This window comes from Perissodus microlepis, chromosome 4 (genome assembly GCF_051167445.1).
Source record: "Perissodus microlepis isolate ML-2025 ecotype Zambia chromosome 4, ASM5116744v1, whole genome shotgun sequence".
NCBI lineage: Eukaryota > Metazoa > Chordata > Actinopteri > Cichliformes > Cichlidae > Perissodus > Perissodus microlepis.
In genome coordinates, this window is record NC_140464.1 from 13691203 (window position 1) to 13710272 (window position 19070).

Genomic DNA, 19070 nt, shown 5'->3' on the forward strand with positions numbered 1-19070 from the left:
TTTGCCATGCAACCACCTTATCTAAGTCACCCCTCCAGTCCAGTCAAGGCTGTCACAGTGAAGTTGTGCAGTATCTATTACCTTAATGTCACTCTCACTTTGAAGTCGTTTTATTGATGAAGTTCTTACTTGGGAAAATACAGCCAAAATACACTCAAGGTAAATCCCATGACACGTGAAAACCTGTTGGAAATAGGTTCTCTCCATAAAAGAACAATTGTGGAAAATAAGGAGAAAGGGCAGGGTATAGCAGATTCCCACCATTTCTTTTTTGCAAGCAAAGCTGAGCGGATCGACGTCATGGACATTGGGAGCCCACGCATCCTCGGCATGCCAGAGGTAACCGATACCCAGTCGGTGTTCAACCAAGCTCAAAAACCCACTAAAGCTGCTTTCGTCCAACAAAGTCTAAAAAGGGGCCAACCCTGTGCACCACAGTTAATCACATCACACCACAGGAAAGACGAAAGGCAAAGTATGAAAACTAGAGAGAGGAGCACTTTAAAATGGGTAAGAGACTTTACATGATGGGCACGATAAAGACAAAAACCTGCATGGAAAGAAGGAAAAAAATTACCTTATATTGACTATTTAAATCAATATGTACCAGCAGAGGCACATGCATCACACGACTCTTTAGTGCAATATGTAATGTTCAACATGAAGCATGGACTCTCTCCAAGACCAAGTGGTAATTGTGTCATTTTTTCTTGGGATACAGCACCAATTTGAGGAAATGGTTTGGAGCGTGCTGAAAGGCATCAGTGCTGCAGGAGAGTTTGGAACCAACAAGGTTTGGCTCAGAGCTGTATGTCAACCACCTTCAAATTATCCTCATTAATGACAATTCCAAGGGGAAATGGTCATTTGTATGTGTGTGATAGTCTGGTATACAGGGGCTGTAATATTTCTGGATGCATACCAGTATGAAAAGTGGCATTCATTAGTTAGGGACACAGGTTTTACAGAGCTGAGCCATAGGCAGCCAGCAGATTTTCTGGCTCTGATTCTGTGTGAGAACCTAGGATGTATTATTTGATGTCATAGACCAGTGGAATGACAAATACCACCACTGCCCACAGTTTTAGAAAAAGTGTCATATTCTGTCAAATTCGGAACACATATGCTGACATTATTATTTTTTTAAAGGCAACAAGTACAAAGTACAGCTTTGAAAAATCATGTATTTTAATCATCACGTATTTTTACAGGATAAAAATCTGTAATTGATAAAAGCAAATTAGCCATGCCTTGTGGGCACATACTCTCTCCTTGAACTTGAATATAAATGGAGACAGAGTAAACCTTATACCAGAACCATGTGGAGGCTTCAAGTTGTAAGAGTTCACTAGTTGACAAGAATCTTCGCATCAAAGGTTTGTGACTTGACACTTCTTGTTGAAATACTTCCTGACGCTGATAGCTACATAAATACTCCATGTAGAGGAGAGGTTGAATGAAAAGGCAACCTATCATTATCCCATCCCTTCTTCCCGTCTCCCCCGTATCATTTCCCAAGACTGTTTACCACAAACACAACAGCAACGCTGCCTGAGCTTATTATGGACAGCCAAGCTGCAACACGTTGCCAAGTCCTGCCCCATGGCCTGGGCCTAGCTCTGTTGTCTTGGTAACACAGCATCCAAGAACAGAGGGGGGGGGGGGGGGGGGGGGGGGGGGGGGGGTTGTGTGATAGTGCTGGAGGTGGTGGTAGAGTGTTTGAGGGGGAGGCTCGCATGATGTCATCTTGTGGCATGGAGGGGGCCAATCAAACCCTGAGAAAATTATGTCACCTTTTGTTGAGCCGGTCCATTCAAGGCTATAGAAGTGCAGTGAATTGAGAGCTGCCGAGAGGTCATTTTTTCCCCCCTGAGTTGTGTAAATGTGTATGTGTGTGAGAAAAGGGAGGAGAGAAAAAAGGGGGGAGGCAGACAAGCAGAGAAGTGCATTGTGGACATGCTAATGTTGTTGAACATAAGCAGGGCCATAAAGATGTCACAAAGCTCAACTTCCAAAACATCACCACCGGGGCCTTTATCCCGCTTGTCGTTTTTTTTTTCAGACGGCTATGACCTCGTCCACCTCAAATTTGAGTCTTAATATGATTCCTATGATGCCCGAGACAAGTTGTCAAGCACTAGAATAAAAGCCTGAACAAACTGTAATGGAACTTGCCCAGTCAGCTTTGTTTTATCACTGAGGCAAGGACAACAATAAGTAACCCCTTGAGGAATAATTACACCCTTAGCAACTATACACTCCTTCACCTATGTGCCATTCCCTCTCCCCACATGGCCCTTAGCTCCCACCCACCCTGACGCAGACTTTATTGAATCGTAACTGAAATGACAGCGAAAGACAGCTGAATGGGAAGTCACTGCTGAAATGCTGAAGTCACTCCGACTAAATGAAAACAATGCATGCATTAGCGACGTATGTTGAATATTTTTGGGACAAGACGAGGGATCTGTGGGGATTTCTTCCACAGTATGGTTGGAAACTCCCTGCATTTTGACACACGTTGACCTATTATGTGACATTAAGCACTTCTCCATCTACATCATACGTGACACGTTTGTAGAGTGTAAACTCAGCAAAATGATGTCATCTTTTTACTGTTACTTCTACAATTTTTTTGTGATTATAGTAAGTGATGCATTTACACATTACATTGTAACATCAACTAAAAATATACATTCAGTATGTTGCGATTGCCTGTAAAACTATTAAAAATCACTGTTTCAGTTTAAATGTAACATATTACATTTTTACTGTAAAGTTCACCTTTACCTTGTCTTCCTTTGAAGAAAAAAAAAAGATAACACCCCATTTATTCCTCAAATGCTAGACTAGCACATACTGGCCTAACTAGTAAGGAAGCCAGCATGAATAACCATAACAACGAACACCACTGAAACATCCAACCATTTATCTCATGTATCTGGAATGACAACACAAACAGACAGCAGCAGCTTGGATACACCTTTTAATTTCTGCTAACAGGGCTTAACAAAAACAACAAAAGCTATGGAGTCATAAATCATAATGAGAATAAACTGCTTGACAGGATTATTAACTGAAATTAGCAGAAGCTGCCAATGTGTCACAATAAAATGCAGCGTAAGAAGGAGAATTCATGGTTTTACATTAATGACAATGGCTTCTGTGTCGCTGCAGTAAGAAGATGGAAATCACATATCCACTGACTGAGTGATTCATCTGATTAATCTCAATCACATGTGCATTAAGACTTTTTACACAGTAGGAGACATTTTTTGTGCTCCTCCCTGGATAAACTTTCTTAAAGTTTTAGAAGAGCCACTTTGAAAACAGTCACATTACCAAAAATGACAAAAATGACACAGTAAATGCTGAAGTCACTGAATGAGCGACACTGTAATTAAAATCTGCAAAACAAGAGAAGATACATAGATGGCGGGAAATTATCATTTCTATTAAAATCAATTAGAAAAATAAAGTCAAACAACATGCTGTATCCATCAAAGTAACTATGGTAAATATATGACTCTTCTATAGAGCACTTCTCCAGATGGGGCTGACTGATCTGTTCCATGATGTCTGAGCAGCAAAACGCGATTCACCGTCCTGCTGCGTTTATGTCATAGCTTCTCCAAGCTCACGCTGCTCACTGAATCCTGAGAGCTAGATTGCCAGTGTTGGAGCTCATGTTGTCGGCAGCCTTGCCAGGAGCAAACATCTGCTTCAGAGGATGCTGGTCCAACAGTCCAAACCGGGATTTAGTATGATCCTGGAAACATAATACAGAAACTAATGACTGACTGGAGCCCAAAACCACTTACTTGAATATTGAGACATTTCTCATACCCGCGCTTAAGAAAAAAAAAGATAAGTATAGGATCCTTTATAACAATGTTTTGCTTAAAATGTTGAGTCAAGGCTTTATAAAGTTACGTTAAATAATTATTAAATTAATAAAACATCAAAACTGATCAACTACTGCGCAGCTGATTACTTTAGCAGAACAGAACTGGCTCTTTTCAAAAAACTGCTGACAAAAGAAATGGGCCTGAGGAGAAGAATTACCCACAGCCTCATTCGCTGCTGAAATTATCACATTATGGTGTGTTGGCTAACTCCAGATGCCTTTGTTGGATACAACGTACCAGGCCAGGTAATCATGCAAATGAAGCTAACTATTTTTCATAAAAGAAAAGAAAGATAAGTCCATCTTTAAGACTAAAGGTAGAAATATAAGCAAATTGCTTAATAAGCAGCTGAACAGCTGAATTATTTTCTGAATTCTCATCTAATCTGGCTTCAACATCTGCTTTTAAGATGACATAATACACAGAGGTGCTCTCCTGACAACCCAGGCTTTGCTTTACCCTCGACAAAATGACATGACGTTGTCTACCACCCACTCAACCCTGCATGTTTTATGGCAGAAAAGTGGCAGGACGGGCCTGCCCTGCTTGTTCTTTGCCCGGGGAAGGAACATGTCAGAGGATAAGCAGTCATCTATCAATGTTTCCTATCTTCTTTCTGCTTGTCTGCACCTCTGAGTTGGTTTACCTGTGAGTAGTCACGTTCCATCAGCGTACAGTATAGCCTCATTCTTGTACTCTTTCTTCATGCGCCTATTCCCTCTCCCACTTTTTGTTACCACTACACATTCTTAGCTACCCTTCTTTTTTTTCATTGTGGTTTTAGTTTTGAAAATCAGGCAAATGAGGACAGATTTCCTTTACCTGACTTTGTGCATCTCTTCTGGCCTCCATTCTGGATTTTCCCTTCCCACGTTTCTCTCACATGCCTCACCCTGGAGCACAGCCAAGCAGAGAAACATCAGCATACAGCACCAGGTTTCAACCTGCCTCTGAGTCTACGCCTGCCTGTGTATGTCTCTCTCTGCCCGAGGCTGCAACTGAGGCCTGCCCCTATCACCATCCCTCATCAGCACATCTACTGTACCTGTCTGCTGGCACCCTGCCATCCATACACAGTTCTCCTCCATTTGGTGAGAGAACAAGATGGAAGGGAAGAAAAAAAAAGATAAGGCAAGCCAAAAAATCTACAGAAAATGACTACTCATGTTGAGGTCAAGCAGATCTGACCTCCAATGAGAACACCCAGGAGTATCCTGAGAGGCACAAATACAGTACCACTCATTCAGTTGGCTGGGTGCACTGTGCAATCCCATCAACAGGTTTCTTTGAAAGCCACCGACTCTGTGGTGGGCCATCAAAGCATATCTTCATTCAGTTCCACTGAAAGGATCTGAGGCTCCTGAGAGAAGTTGTGTTTGAAGTGATATCTCTGTGTCCCTGCATTCTTTACTGTGCTGTCATTACTTGGGTTACACAATAAAAAAAAACAGCAAGAACACGGGCATGAATCCAGTGGCACCACCCTGATCACATCTCTCATATATGTGAACTACCACTTCTTCCTCTGTTTATTTAGTCAACATACCATACTGTGGTTGTTTATAGCAACGGTCGCTGCTCCTCATAAGATGACACTGTGTGTAATCACGTACTCCTAGGCTTTAAGATCAAACAAAAGACAGAATCTTACCCGTTGAATCTCTTGAGGTCATGTTTCCATTACTCAGCCCCTTCTTGGTGATCATCTGAAAAAGATAAAGAATGGCGAAATAAAGTGATTCAGAGAGAGGTGCACATATAAGACAAAAGAAAAAAAAAACTGGAGTCATATTTTATCTCGACCAACACTGCCCAAACTTGTATTAAGAAACTTTGATAACTGTAAATGAATAATGCCAAATGTTCCCTTGATTTACAGATGCCACAAGATTAACCCGCAGTGTTGTATAATCTCTGAGTCTTGTTGGGTGTTAAAATGAAATCATTTAGTACACTTGCTTGAACTGATTTGGATTATGTTAATATTCCTATAATTAATTATATGGTTTCCCATTTTGGCCTCTAAATATTATAACAAGAAAAAACAGAGAGAAGGAAACAATAGTACAATAAGGATTACAGGTCATGTGCACTTTATCTTTTTAAAATAAATGAATAGTACATAAGACAACTTGCTTCCTCTCCAGTGTCTGTAAAAACAACAGGTCTCTCACAGACATACAGATCATAAGTGACTTGACTCATTTAAGGAAAGTCCCACTTACTCATGCAAAATTATATTTCAAATTAGAGCCAAAAAAGCTGCAGTATGTAGAAGTCTTTTTTTTTTTTTTTTAATGGCATGTTCAGGGTTAAGCAGCTGGCATAGGCAGCTAAAGGCAGTACCGGTTTTCTAGTCTTTACCTCTGCTAATTCACTGAATGGGAGAAATAATATCCTGCTATGAGTTGGGAAAATCTGTGCACAAAGCTTTGCTCCACTGCCTGTGAGTGAAACCCCAGTACACTTCTGATATCTCTGTCTGTGAAATGGACCCATACAGCTGACAGATGTAGCTTGCTAACCTAGCTTGCTAGCATTAGCTGATAACTAATAGCTCATAATTACTCTCTGGCCTAAACATAGCCACTTTAAGCTCAAGAAATTTAACATGGTAAGCCAAAGCCTCTTTTATATGGAGTCTATGGGCACTATTGTTTGTTAGCTCTAATAACTGAAATTTGTGAGCATGTTGTACATGTAGAAGTTAACCATATGAAAAAGAACAAAAGCAGAAAATGACTCATATATGCATGACTGTATATAAAAATAAGTGAAAGCAGTACTTTTGCAGAAACTAAAAAAAGTCAAATCCAGATTAGAAACTGAGATCTACGTTTCATCTTTGCTTAATGTAAATCTAGGGTTTCAGCGGAGCTCTGCAAAACCTGGCAGCCCAGGAAAATTTAAGTAGCCAAAGTAGCTTTTCCATTGTAACATTTAAAATTTATTTGGTGTGCTGGTTTTATTTTATGAGGTCAACAGGTTCAGGTAGATACTGAATCAAGACTCTACAGCACATGCAAACACGTTAAGAGGCTGGACCAAAGACAGCGTCGGTCACTCTTCATCCATTCCAAGACAAAGGCGCTCTCTGCTTCTGAGTTTCATTGTCCCAGAACTGTTGCCTTGGCAACAAAGGCACTGTTTCCAAGTGACACAAAGCCTAAACTAAAAAAAACTCTCCTTTTCAGGTTGAAGGCTCCAAGAGTTGAGGGGAAAACAGCAATAACAGGACGGTGGGGAGAGAAACTGAATACCGGCAAATTGCTTCCCAGAGTTTCTGGAGGACATGGTAAAATGATTCTTTCTTTCCTCTGCCTTTTAAAATACCTTTCCCTGGCACTAGGCACCATAGGTAGTTGTGTGCTGGTCCCATTTCTTTTATATCCTTTCTTATATTTCCGTTTTTTTCTAGCTATCATACTGTGCTAAGTGAGTTATCATGTACACCAGCAGACTGGAGCTGCATGTGGCTAGGCTAAGCCTCCAGATGAGGTAATGTTTAGAGAGTTGGTGAGCCAGCAGAAGGGTTGGTCAGGTCTTGATTAGCTCAGGGGTAGGGGCTCTCTTTAATATTGGACACCCCTTTGTCTGGTCAGATTACTACCTTATGAAAAACTACTCCTGCTGACACGCCTATTGGGATCAGAGCTTCCTGCTTGCTACATCATCCTGCTTATGAGTTCTCCACACGCAGGAAAACACTTTCAAGCAACAACACTTTCACACACACTTGCAACTCTCACAAACTCTCAGAAGCACAATTACTGAGAAACTCACAAGACCTGTGCATGCATTTACACAACACTCCCAGGAGCACTCACTGATATCACCTCCTAGGGCCTCCTCTCTTCCATTTGTGTATGCCATGACCGCAGTTGACGACCTCGAGATGGAAAACAACCTGCAGTTATTAACAAGGCCAGATGACACACAAACACACGCTCATGCACGCTCACTTGTTTTTATTGTGGTCGTCTCCTCCGGCCACTCTCCAATGAAAATCACATGATGGACCTCTTCCAGCTCAAAAAAAAAAAAACCATCTGAGAATCTCGACCACAAAAACATCAATAAACATTTTTTTTCTATTTATGTAAAAAAAAAAAACCCCAGCAGATTCATAGGGGAAGCTTTAAGGGGATTTTAATCCTAGCAGTCTTGTAAAAAGGGCTCAGGCTATAGGATGATTTCAATTATTTGATATAAATTCTGATGGTCCATTAGTTCAAAATAAAGCTCTGATTATAAGAGATGTGTAAACAGAAAGCTGCAAACAAAACCTTCATCCGAGTCTGTAGCAGAGCTTTGCTTTTTTCCAGATGTGTAATTGACTGTTAATTAGTGGTGGCTTTATTTCTGCAAATAAACCGTGTTTAAACCGAAGAACAACGGAATAAAAGAAAAACTCTGGTGTGTTTGACCACATTGCAAACTTCAACACCTCTCTTTTTCTAGTGGAGACAAGCCTATAGTAGCAAATGCTCACATGTCTGCATTGCACTTTGTGAAAACAAATTAATACTTGTAGGTGTATACACACAAGTATTGAAGTACATATATCCATACACACACACACACACACACACACAAATCATTCAGGGACACTGGCACAACCTTGCGCCAGCGGTCCTTTAAACCAGTCATGTGAAACGACCCGTTCCTTTCTGCAAATCAGATTACATCTCCGAGCTGAGCTAAAGTCTGTGAGTCTACACACACATTCAAAGTTTGGTGGCTATACTCAGACACAAACACACAAAAACACCCACACACACACGCACTCAGTTAATCAGATTTTTCCCCACAAAACTTCCTGTCTTTGTGAATGTACAAAAAAAACCGACAGATCGGACATTGGCCAAAATAATCATTAAAAAAATGCAATATCTAGTAAATTTATCGCAGATTCCTTTGATTCCACATTCCATTAAAAAGAAATCTATATTTTCATAGAAGGCTGAGATAAGCCTTCTTTCAGCAGCCTTCGACTGCTGTTTGGCAGATCAGCTATGGAATGAACACATGCGGAAACATGTTTATAGCGTATTTGGCAGGAATGCAAATGATAGATGATTCACAAATGATTCAAATCCTATTCAAGTTACCATGCACCAGAGAATTAAGCCAGGAAAATAACAGTTTATCAAGCTTAAGTAAGTGTCAATTTGGCTTTGGTCAATGATTTTACTTTAAACAAGCCTTATTATTCTATGGAGTAATGAAGTTTGGGTTAGCACATAAATAAGCGCGGTGTGGCAAAGTTATTATACACAAGTTCAGTGTGCATATCTTTAATGACTGCTTGGTTCTATGATACACTGCTGAACACATCTAACATCTCTGTGCATTTTAGCTTCAGTGGTCAGATTCGTAACTATTTGCAGTTTTTTTTTAAGTTACAGTGTTAAAGAGGATGCTTGGCTTGATGCTGGTGGACTGTTTGGCTTAATCAAATCCAGACAGTTGGAGAAGTATAATCTGTCTCTACACAATCTATGTTAAGTCTCTACTTTTTTAGTCTACTCTCCATCTACTACCACCTACCATTTACGTCTTTAAAAATGTTTTAAGGAAATCTAAATTACTTTTGAGTCTGGAAGAAGAATCAATGCTTTTCAGTTTCCATTATAAAAACAAAGAAAGTTCTTCATGGATCTACTGCATAGCTGAATGCCTTTGCCTGTTTTGCCCTTGGTGCCACAAAGGTCAGAAGGTGGGAAGCTGTGGGTGGCAGGTTGAGACAGGGTGCCTACAATGGGGTGTCAGGACTCTGTCAGTCAGTCCAACTCAACTGGGTCATTCTCTCTTCACAGTGACATTTGAGAAAACCAGCAATGGGGACCGGCTGCACAGGGAATGGAGGAACAGAGGCACCGCACCCTGGTTTAGGTTGCACTGGATGCTCAGATAAGACAACAGGAAGGGGAAGATTTGAGCAGGGCAACATGGGGAGCAAATCATGGCTACCATTACTCAGGAAGAATTCACTCATCCCTCAGATCACTTGCCACACCTGTGGAGGCCAGTGTCTAAATCACACAGTGCCACCAGTCAGAAGTTTAGAATTGGTCACCAAAGCCTCAGATTAGAGTCAATGTAAATTGAGATAGCATAATGCCCACAAAAAGCTATTGAACTGGAAGCTCTGGTTGCGTTGCCCAAAAAATAAAATAAACGATACAAATATTTAATATATGACACAAACCTTATTAGCTTCAACAATCCAAATCATGTCAATCAAGTAATAGTAATAGTAATTTATCAAAAAAGCTGATTTATCCCTGTATCTAAGGCAAGGTAACAACACAAGAAATTATTCTCTACAACCATATGCCTTATTTTTATAACAGAACAAATGAAGGTGAAGGGTATCTAGTATCTGCTGTGTAAGAGGTCCAGTGTCTAAACAGCTGCAATATGGTGCAAGACACTGATCAAAACAGTCTTAGCCACTGAGTTGCCAGTTGAATTTCTCATGTTTTATGGTTTTATCTGTAATATTTAGAATAAGAAAACGAGCAGTGTTCCACGTTATAACTTGTGATGATAGCTGTCATTATTTTAGATATTTAGGATATTTGATAAAGTCATAGACCAATAGATCAATAAAAGACCTGTTATGATCCTACAATTAGAATAGATTGGTGGAAATGGAGATGCTGTGTGCTGTGCAACTCAAAAGACAGTCCTACAGTTCACTTACATTACAGTATGTGCACACCCACACACATAAGCAAAATAAACCACAATGTAGTGTCTTCATCTGGAGTTTATTTCCTGCCCTCCAGCGTGACATATGGTTACTTGTTTCTGTTTTACACGTCTGAATCTTTCTGTTGAAGTTTTCTGGCAGCACATAAACCATTCACCATACACTGCACTTGAAGAATGTTAGACAAAGATCGAAACCGAGGCCTACGACTGGGGAAGTGTGAATCAAGCAAACGTGCTGCACCCCTCGCTCATTCAAATGTACCTTATGTCATTTTGTTTTCCAAACCTGGCCTTGAACTCTTCCCTTTATCCATGCATACTTGGACAAAAATGTGTGTCAAGTTTTACAAGGTGTGAAGTGAGGAAACAGTTTTATTCAGAAGCAGCAGCGGTAAAGATTCATCTAGTCTCAGATAAAAGTGTCACCTTCTACGACCCTTTTAAACCAGAAGGTGCAGTGACTAAGAATTGTCACAAGATCCATGAAATGTTAGTTTTGGAGCAAAGGTAAACAGCTTCTCCCATGGTGGGCCTGTACCCTACACAGAGTAAGCACATGTTTCCCATTGTGGTTGAAAGGAAAGGGGATTAAAGTGTAGCACAGCCGGAGCCACAGCTATACACCCCATGGTGGGATCAGAGTACTCTCAGGTCTTTGAGTATTGCTGATACAGCCAGTTAAAAGTGACTGGTGTGTAGGGAGAATGCATGGTCAGATCTAGCACTGATCCTCTCGAGTCCAACATTGGGGCCTTTTTTGGCGTCTAAGGAGGCAGACATGTTACCATGTTGACAGCATGGCCTAACTATGGCCGATGGAGTAACACACACACACAAAAAAAACAGAATAGTTCAGGGTTATGGGAAGGCGTTGAAACAGAGCGGATTTTATTTTCAGTGACCCAATGCTGCATCGATGAAAAAGAGATCACCAACTCACACTGGAAGCAGAAACAGAGGGAAAGAGGAGAAATGAGGGAAAAAAATGTAAGTAGCAGATGGTTAAAGCTTGCAAATACAAGGTTCTCACCCCGAGGCCTCGAGGTCAAACAGGCCACATTTAGGTTCCACAGGGGAAAGTTAAAGCAGGAGACTGTGACTGTGCAGCCAATTAAAGGACACTTTTAAAAAAAGCAAATAGTGGTAGGGACATTAAGGAAGATATGCATAGTGAAGCATATCTGCACATACCAAAAACTGCCAATTAACTAACACCCCATGAAGCTCAGCTGTGACTGCTTCAGCTGAAGAGCTTACATGTGCAGCAAGTAAAGAGACTTTTCTGTGGTGGGTCAGAAGGGATGCTGAAGGAGGGTTGAACATTCATTTTGTCAATCACACCCAATATTAGCATCTCTATCAAAATGTCCGAGGGATTTTTAATCTTTGAGACTTTACCAAATTTCAGCGGCGGTGACTCACTATAGACTTGATGGCTCTAAAATACAACTCGGTTTAAACAAGACTTTAAACAGAAACGTCAAGAGCTCAGTAATGACAAATCATACACTAACATTTTTTTGAAAACCTTATACATTTATATAACCTTATATAATTATCTTCTTATATTATAAGAAGAGCATTTAGCCCTGGCTATATAGAACTATCATAACATCCTTAAATGCGAGATTATTTCCCTGAAAATTACCTAAAGAGACAAAAGTAATTAAAAAAAAAAAAAGAGAGTAATAATGTACTTAGAAACTAATGAAGTCTGACATGCCTTAAACAGCCAGAAAGCAGCAGTTTTAACATAAATCTAGTGACTTACTGTACTCCTCCGCCCTGTGAGATCAGATTCTCACCCAAGTTGACTACTCCAAACCATCATTCTTAAACTTTTGACCTCAAAATTCACACTCGTACGCATAGATACAAACTTCCTATATGTCTGCCCCTCTTGCAGCAGTGGTGCATGCTTCTGTGCATGTTTGTGGGGGAATTTGAGGAGCGTGAATTATGTGCTGGGCGTTTGTGCAGATTTGCAGGACTTTCTCACCCACAAAAACACTGTTTGGGTGAAGCAGTACGGCATGTTAATGAGCATATGCGTGGTTGTGTTTTGAAACTGGAAACAGATTTATGTAGTGTTTGGGATCAGCTCTGTAAAGGTCACACTAAACAAGCTAGCTCATTTCAGTAAACCCTATTCCCTTTCTGATCCAGGTGACTCTCGGCCAGTAGTTTCACGGCACACAGAACTGGCATAAAATCGCCATTCTGACCACTTTCTCCATCTTCATGACATCACTAATTTCCGATTCCAGTGACGCCGCACTGACATTCAGCTTCTTTGATTAATTGTTTCCTACAGGGCTCTTGCGAGTGTTTCCGTTTGAAAAAAATAAATGACAAAAAATATTTTCTGGAGCCCTAAATTGCTAGATCCAAACACTCCTTCAGCTCCAAGCATTGACCACAAAGCAAGATGACCTGGCATGGGATAAAATATCAGCCCCAGCAATAGTTTTCCTACCGACCCTGATCCCTCCAATAAAGAAGAAGTTAGAGGGGGTATCAGTCAAACTCTTGATTACAAACATCCTTCAGCGATACATGTGCAATAGCATTTACTTAAACACACATTCGCGCATTAGTGCACAAGCCTAAAAGCATGTCTATGCATGCGCATGTTGTCAGTGCAGGCATTAGCAAAACATGCAAAATGTAAATGTCCCTAGATGCCAAAGTGGAAAAAGGTAGGATAAGAATCACCTAATCTGGCTAATCCAGCCAAAGATTAGGAGCAGGCAAATATTGCCAATAATAAACAAATGACTAACATTCTCAGTCTGTGTGGTTACAAGCCCAAGGGCTCCAGCTATAACCCAGCAGGGTCTGGATCCAATCCGTGCTGTTTATCAGTGCAAGCAGAAGTGGCCACTTGTGAAAGCTCTATGATAAACACTTGGGGGACAAACCGAGAATGGCTAACAGATCAGTATGACCAAATCACCCCTCTCAGTTTGATTTACAGATCTGACTTCAAGGACCAAAGCACGACATTCTCGCCATATTATCACCACTTCATTACTCACTCTGACACTACCTTCATGATAGCCATATTCTGTGGGGATATGATTTAGCCTTGACCATCTCTAGTGACGGTCGCATATTTAGACACTTAAATGACAAGTTTGTCATAGCATTATGGCTGAATTAGTTAGCATGCAATCAGCAATGCAAAAATTCAGTAGATACACAGACAATGCGATTAAATAGACTTTTTTCCCAAGTCGTGTACTAGTTAAATAGGTAACTGCGACCACATGGAGTTCAACATCACAAGCGGTGGTTCAGAAGAGCAACTGAACTAGTTTCCAAGTTTCTTAAATATGAGCATGTTTGTTTTTCTTTGTTAAAATATAACAAAATAAATATAGTTAGAAGTAGAAGACAGCTGAGCACTGTATTTTGTTCAGGATAATTGACACAAAACCATTCGCATGTCGAGGTGTCACCATGGAGGTTATGGCAAAATCATGTCTGATAGATACTGTGACTGACCATGAATTCCTTTAAGTAGTAACACAGCTGAGTAAATAGTATCTGTGTGATGAAACATGAGATCAAAGGTAAAGCAGTGAAAGTACTGAATCTCACCTTCATGCAGTGTACATGTGTGTTTTTTGTGGGTGTGGTGAGAAGTAAAAGTTTCCCTTTGCTCGAAACCACCTATTTTCTTTTGGTTCAGTGTTAAGATTCAAGACGGAAAAGTGCAGAGCAGGCGGCGCTTTCATTGTCTCGTCCACAGTGCTTTACCTGCTGTGCCCAGGGACTCAACGGGCCTAAAGGACTCTGTCACTTTAACCTTGTCCCCAAGTATGTCCCTGGCCAGCACAAAAGCCATCTGGGGTGCGGCTGAAAGCTTAAGTAACAAAATAACTCTTTCAATCTGCACACTGCATGGTTCTGACTGCAGGGTGCTAAGGTTGCCAATACCAAGACACTGGACCTATTTCTCCTCCTTCTCCTCCACCCTTCTAATTCTGGCCTACATGACTAACTCCAACTGAAAGCCCCACACGCCAGAGGTGGGAGCCCAAAGCACTGTAAGATTCAAAAAAAGACCACCTGCTCATCAAACTAAATTGTACTCACTGAAGGCAAGAATAGAGAGAATGAAAAGGAGTTGAGCGAGAGGGAAACAAATGAAAGGAAAGACAAGTCACCATTCTCCCTCTGTGATCTTGGCAGACAAAAGAACAAATTGTGTTTCTGCCTCATGGCACCAAGCGTCAAAATTGATATAGGGTCCCACTCAGGGCTGTTTGTATTTGAGCATACTGATATAGGCTCCATCAGTTCCCACAAGAGAGCCAGAGAGGTGCATGGACCTACCTACCAGCCTTTCATCTAGGTTTCTTTTGTATTATGCCCACTTGTGTCTGTTGTTTCTCTTGAGTAGAATTGACTGTTATTATTCCAAACAGCATTATCTTTATTAATGCCACAGGTCTCAGGACTGTGCACTCCCTAGGAGTCGGGTCTGGACAGAGCTGCAAGCAATCTCCCTAGATAAAAGCTCAGTAGAGAGCTGTATGCAAGCCAGACAGCCGGACGGGCCTTTACCCTCCCTCCTCATTCTCTGAGAGAAGTGTAGGCCCTACAAAGACTGAGATTTGACTTTAATCTTAGCTCTTTCATAAGGCATCTCAGCTGAGGGCATGGCTCTAGAAGCCTATCAGAGTCACTTTGTGTCAGCCACGAGTCAGAACAAACAAGTGTAATGTTAGTAGAGAAAATAAAAAACTTTCTATAATAATTCACAGAAAGTAAAATATACATGATCAAAAAGTTTTGAGAACTTGGAAGACTGAAATCACAATATACAGATACACAGTTTATAATGTTGGTGGCTCATATGTGCTCAGAAGTGAGGCCATTTTCCAAAGGCAGCCATGCATGATGAGTTATTTTAGAGGTGGTGTGGAGAGCTGACGTGTGGCCAGGTCAGGGCAGGGCAGGGGCTGGGGTCTCGGTTTAGTGCCTAAAGCTGCTTGCTCCAGTGAGGAACACAGCATCAGCTCCCGGCCAAACCCTGGACACTGATTTATGGGACATGCGGATTACCATCAAATCAGCCATAAGGACCACCCAGATAGTGGCACAGGACAACAGCCACACAGACTCACAAAAGGCACACAGCTATTCGAATATACTTGCAGGCTAATAGTGACTAATATGGACATTGTTCAACAGACATCCACAAAACACCGAACCATTACTCAAATACAAACACATATGCTGTTTAAGATGCAGTAAATATTGTAGATTAAGACTTTCTGGGACTCAATGAAAAGCTGCACATGCCATGGGTAATGGCTGGTTAACCACTCAAGTGCAGTGGGAGAAATGAGTTTGCTGAGCCTTCCTCACAACCACAAAGTGAGAGAGCCAGCTTCTCTCAGAGTTCATCTGCATCTACGGGATGTGCCTGGAGGATAATGGGTGATGTTCACACTGACATTCATTTTCTTAACAGCGATGTGGACTCCTCTCACTCATATGCCATCGTTAATACTTTTCCACCAAGTCACACAATCCAATAACATGTCCTGAACCAAAGAGGAAAAAACACAAAAAAGGACATTTCTCACTTGAAAGGGCACAACGCAACTCAGCCATAAGGGACCAGTTGGATGAGCTAAACAATATGTGTCATGACAAATCGGACATGGTACATTCCCTAGGCAAACACTGATCTCATACGGGGAGACTGCTAGGCAAACATTCACCTGCCCTAAGCTAGTAACATGTGTGGGGGCAAACACACACTTAAGCTTGTCAATACGCTGAGACATTGATGGGAATTAGATTGCACAATGACTAAATGAAAAAAGCATCAGAATTTTCTTTTAAAGGACCATCTCACTGATAGTCACATGTAACATTTTTAATGACAAACTCACCGTATCATGAAAGAATGCAGGATTTGTATCAACAGAGGTAAATGGTGTTAACTTAGGCCATCACAATGCCTTTGGTAAGAGGACATGCACAGTGTACATTTTATTGTGCAAGAATCTAAAAAAAACATCTGCATGCTTTGTGTGTCAGGAAATCCTACTAAACAAATGGCGCTTATTTGTCTCTAAGGCCTTTCTAACCTAGTTGAGCCAAGCTCCAGAGACAGCACCACGCTACACAGTGGGCACCCTTGACACTTCCTGACCACGTGACTCTCTCCAGCTGCCTTTTGATTGGTTGCTCTGAGACCAAGGGATTGAAGAGAAGAGGAAGCGGTAGTGGCAAAGGGTGGCGGGTAACTGCCTGGCAGCAGACACATGAGAAAAAAAAAAGAAATTCCTGCCCCATTGCCATGGAGATGAGTCAACAGCAGGTCGAGGGAGAGCAGAGAGGGCTGGGGGGCTGCAGGGCACTGGCTGACCTGCTGTAGTTAACAATTCATCCCCGTATCCGGCTCGCAAATGATTGGGCAAACATGGAGTGCCCTGGAGGCAAAAGGGCCCCAAGGGGCTGAGAGAGGGGCATTACCCCGGGGTGACACACTGACAGGCAGACAGAGGGTGGACCAGCTGAAAGAGGGAGTAAGGGATAGGGGCTACCAGTGTGGGGTGGGGGGGTGAAGAGGCCTAATTGGAAGTGGGATAGTGGCGAGGCACACCGAGTACTGGGGGCTACAGTACAGTCACAAATGGTACTGATAGTTGTGCCCTTTTAAAGTAGCGTAATTAAACGACTTCTGTTAAGATGCCATTTTGAGGATGAGAACAATCTTTTAAGGACACCACAACAAACATCACCCTGGAAATTCGGTTTCTATTCGTCATTCTAAGCTAAATGGTTAACAGCACTTGGCTACTTTTACTGTTGTGCCAACAGTAAAAGCAGGAGTTACGTCAGTTTTATAAGCCTAAACCACAGTAACACCATAAGTCTTTGGCATGTATCCTCTTTGCTACAGAAGATTTTGCCACAAATGCGGCAAATAAAACACTCATGCACACTTTAAGTTCACGGAAGGTTGATTTGCAATGGTTTAGAGGAGAAGACTCTAAAACTAAAACATCCCAAGCTCATCAAAAAAGTCTGCAGTGACTTTGGAAACACAAACTCACCAGAAGATCGCTAGCATGCAATTAAAGGTTGAACTCTCATCTCGAGAATTTGGATTCCTTCACTGTAAAGACAAATCAGAAGAGGAAATATGTCAGTTCACACCTTGATAATATGCGGTACAATTACATTGCTTACACTTTGCTCTCCTTAACAGTGACAGAGTATCTAAAACTCAACAGGTTTCAAACATTACCCACTCTGCAGTGGCGCAGACTCACATCCATAATGGATCAGAGTAAAAAATAACAGATGAGCGATGGGTGGATCTCATCAATGTCACATCATACAGACAAACCACAGGACTTCAATGCTGCACCTATTTTGGGCTAGACTTTACGTAGTGTTGGGTTCTGTCTCACTCAGCAGAAGTTCTCATATGTAACTTTACGCACCGTCACAACTTGGTCTGTTCCCCAGAATGGCAAACCAAATTTCATTATCCAATTGGCTGTCTTTGACTTTGAAGGATTGAAATGCCACAACAGGCCTTTCACTGGGCAGTGGTGTATAGAGGGTGTGTTAACAGAGCAGACCTTTTACTGGTCCTTCACTTCTACTAACGTCAGAGCACAGTGTTTTCAAAAACACAGCTGAAGCATGCCCTTCCTTTAGAATCCTCTCAGTAATAACGCAGCCAACAAATCTTATAAATGAAAAACAGAGCAACACTTACTGTGTCTGTGAGAAGAAAAAAAAAGAGAGAATAGAAGGAAAACAAGAGGAAAAAGTGTAATTATGATAAACATAGCAGATGTTAAGAGTCACTTCTCGAAAGGTGTGTCATTCAGGGAGTTTGGGACAAACTTTTGGCTGCGGCTGAGCTCTAAATTTAGCATATTTGCTAAAATAAAAAGTGAGTTCAGTCGCTGGCACTGAGAGTTTGTCCTGCCCATTCATGACCTCAGTGGTGCAGCCGGCGTCACTCGTGACGAAACACAAACCATATAAAACAACAAAAAAAGACCTCCTCAAATACTCAGTACATAAGGAAACAGGCACACTTTAGCGTTTCCTGTAAATGATCCTGTTAAATAAGGCAAGCCAAAAAACAACAAAAAAATATAGCTTCCTGCTTTCTATATTTAGAACAAAGTAAAAGTACAAATGTGCCTTTTACATAACTTTACAGAAAAAGATAAAAAAAGAGAATCATCTGTCTTCAGTTTCTGTGCATATTTGTTTTGTGTATCTAACGTGAATAGGAGACTGAGGATACATGAGTTTGCTGTATACATTCTGGAGATGAGCCTGTGTGTGTGTCAGAGCTGCAGAGGATGCCCTCGGGGATAAGATGAGGAGTAAATGAAGCAGAAGTCCCATCTAAGCTCAAAAGCATGTGTGTATCAAGGCTGTAACTAA

General features: G+C 41.3%; 1 long non-coding RNA gene across 5 annotated transcripts in view; it reads right to left on the reverse strand.

Moving 5' to 3' along the window:
• Positions 1 to 2973: 2973 nt before the first annotated feature.
• Positions 2974 to 19070, reverse strand: part of LOC146388538 (uncharacterized) — a 105884-nt gene continuing 89787 nt past the window's right edge. For 4 of the 5 annotated variants that reach the window (XR_014800054.1, XR_014800052.1, XR_014800053.1 and 1 more), the window contains 4 exons: positions 17711 to 17772; positions 5560 to 5614; positions 4731 to 4801; positions 2974 to 3769 (listed from right to left, as the gene is read on the reverse strand). This is a non-coding gene — a long non-coding RNA (uncharacterized LOC146388538). Of the gene's footprint in view, positions 3770 to 4730; positions 4802 to 5559; positions 5615 to 7735; positions 17773 to 19070 lie in introns of all 5 variants that reach the window. The other variant, XR_014800056.1, reaches the window with a different exon arrangement.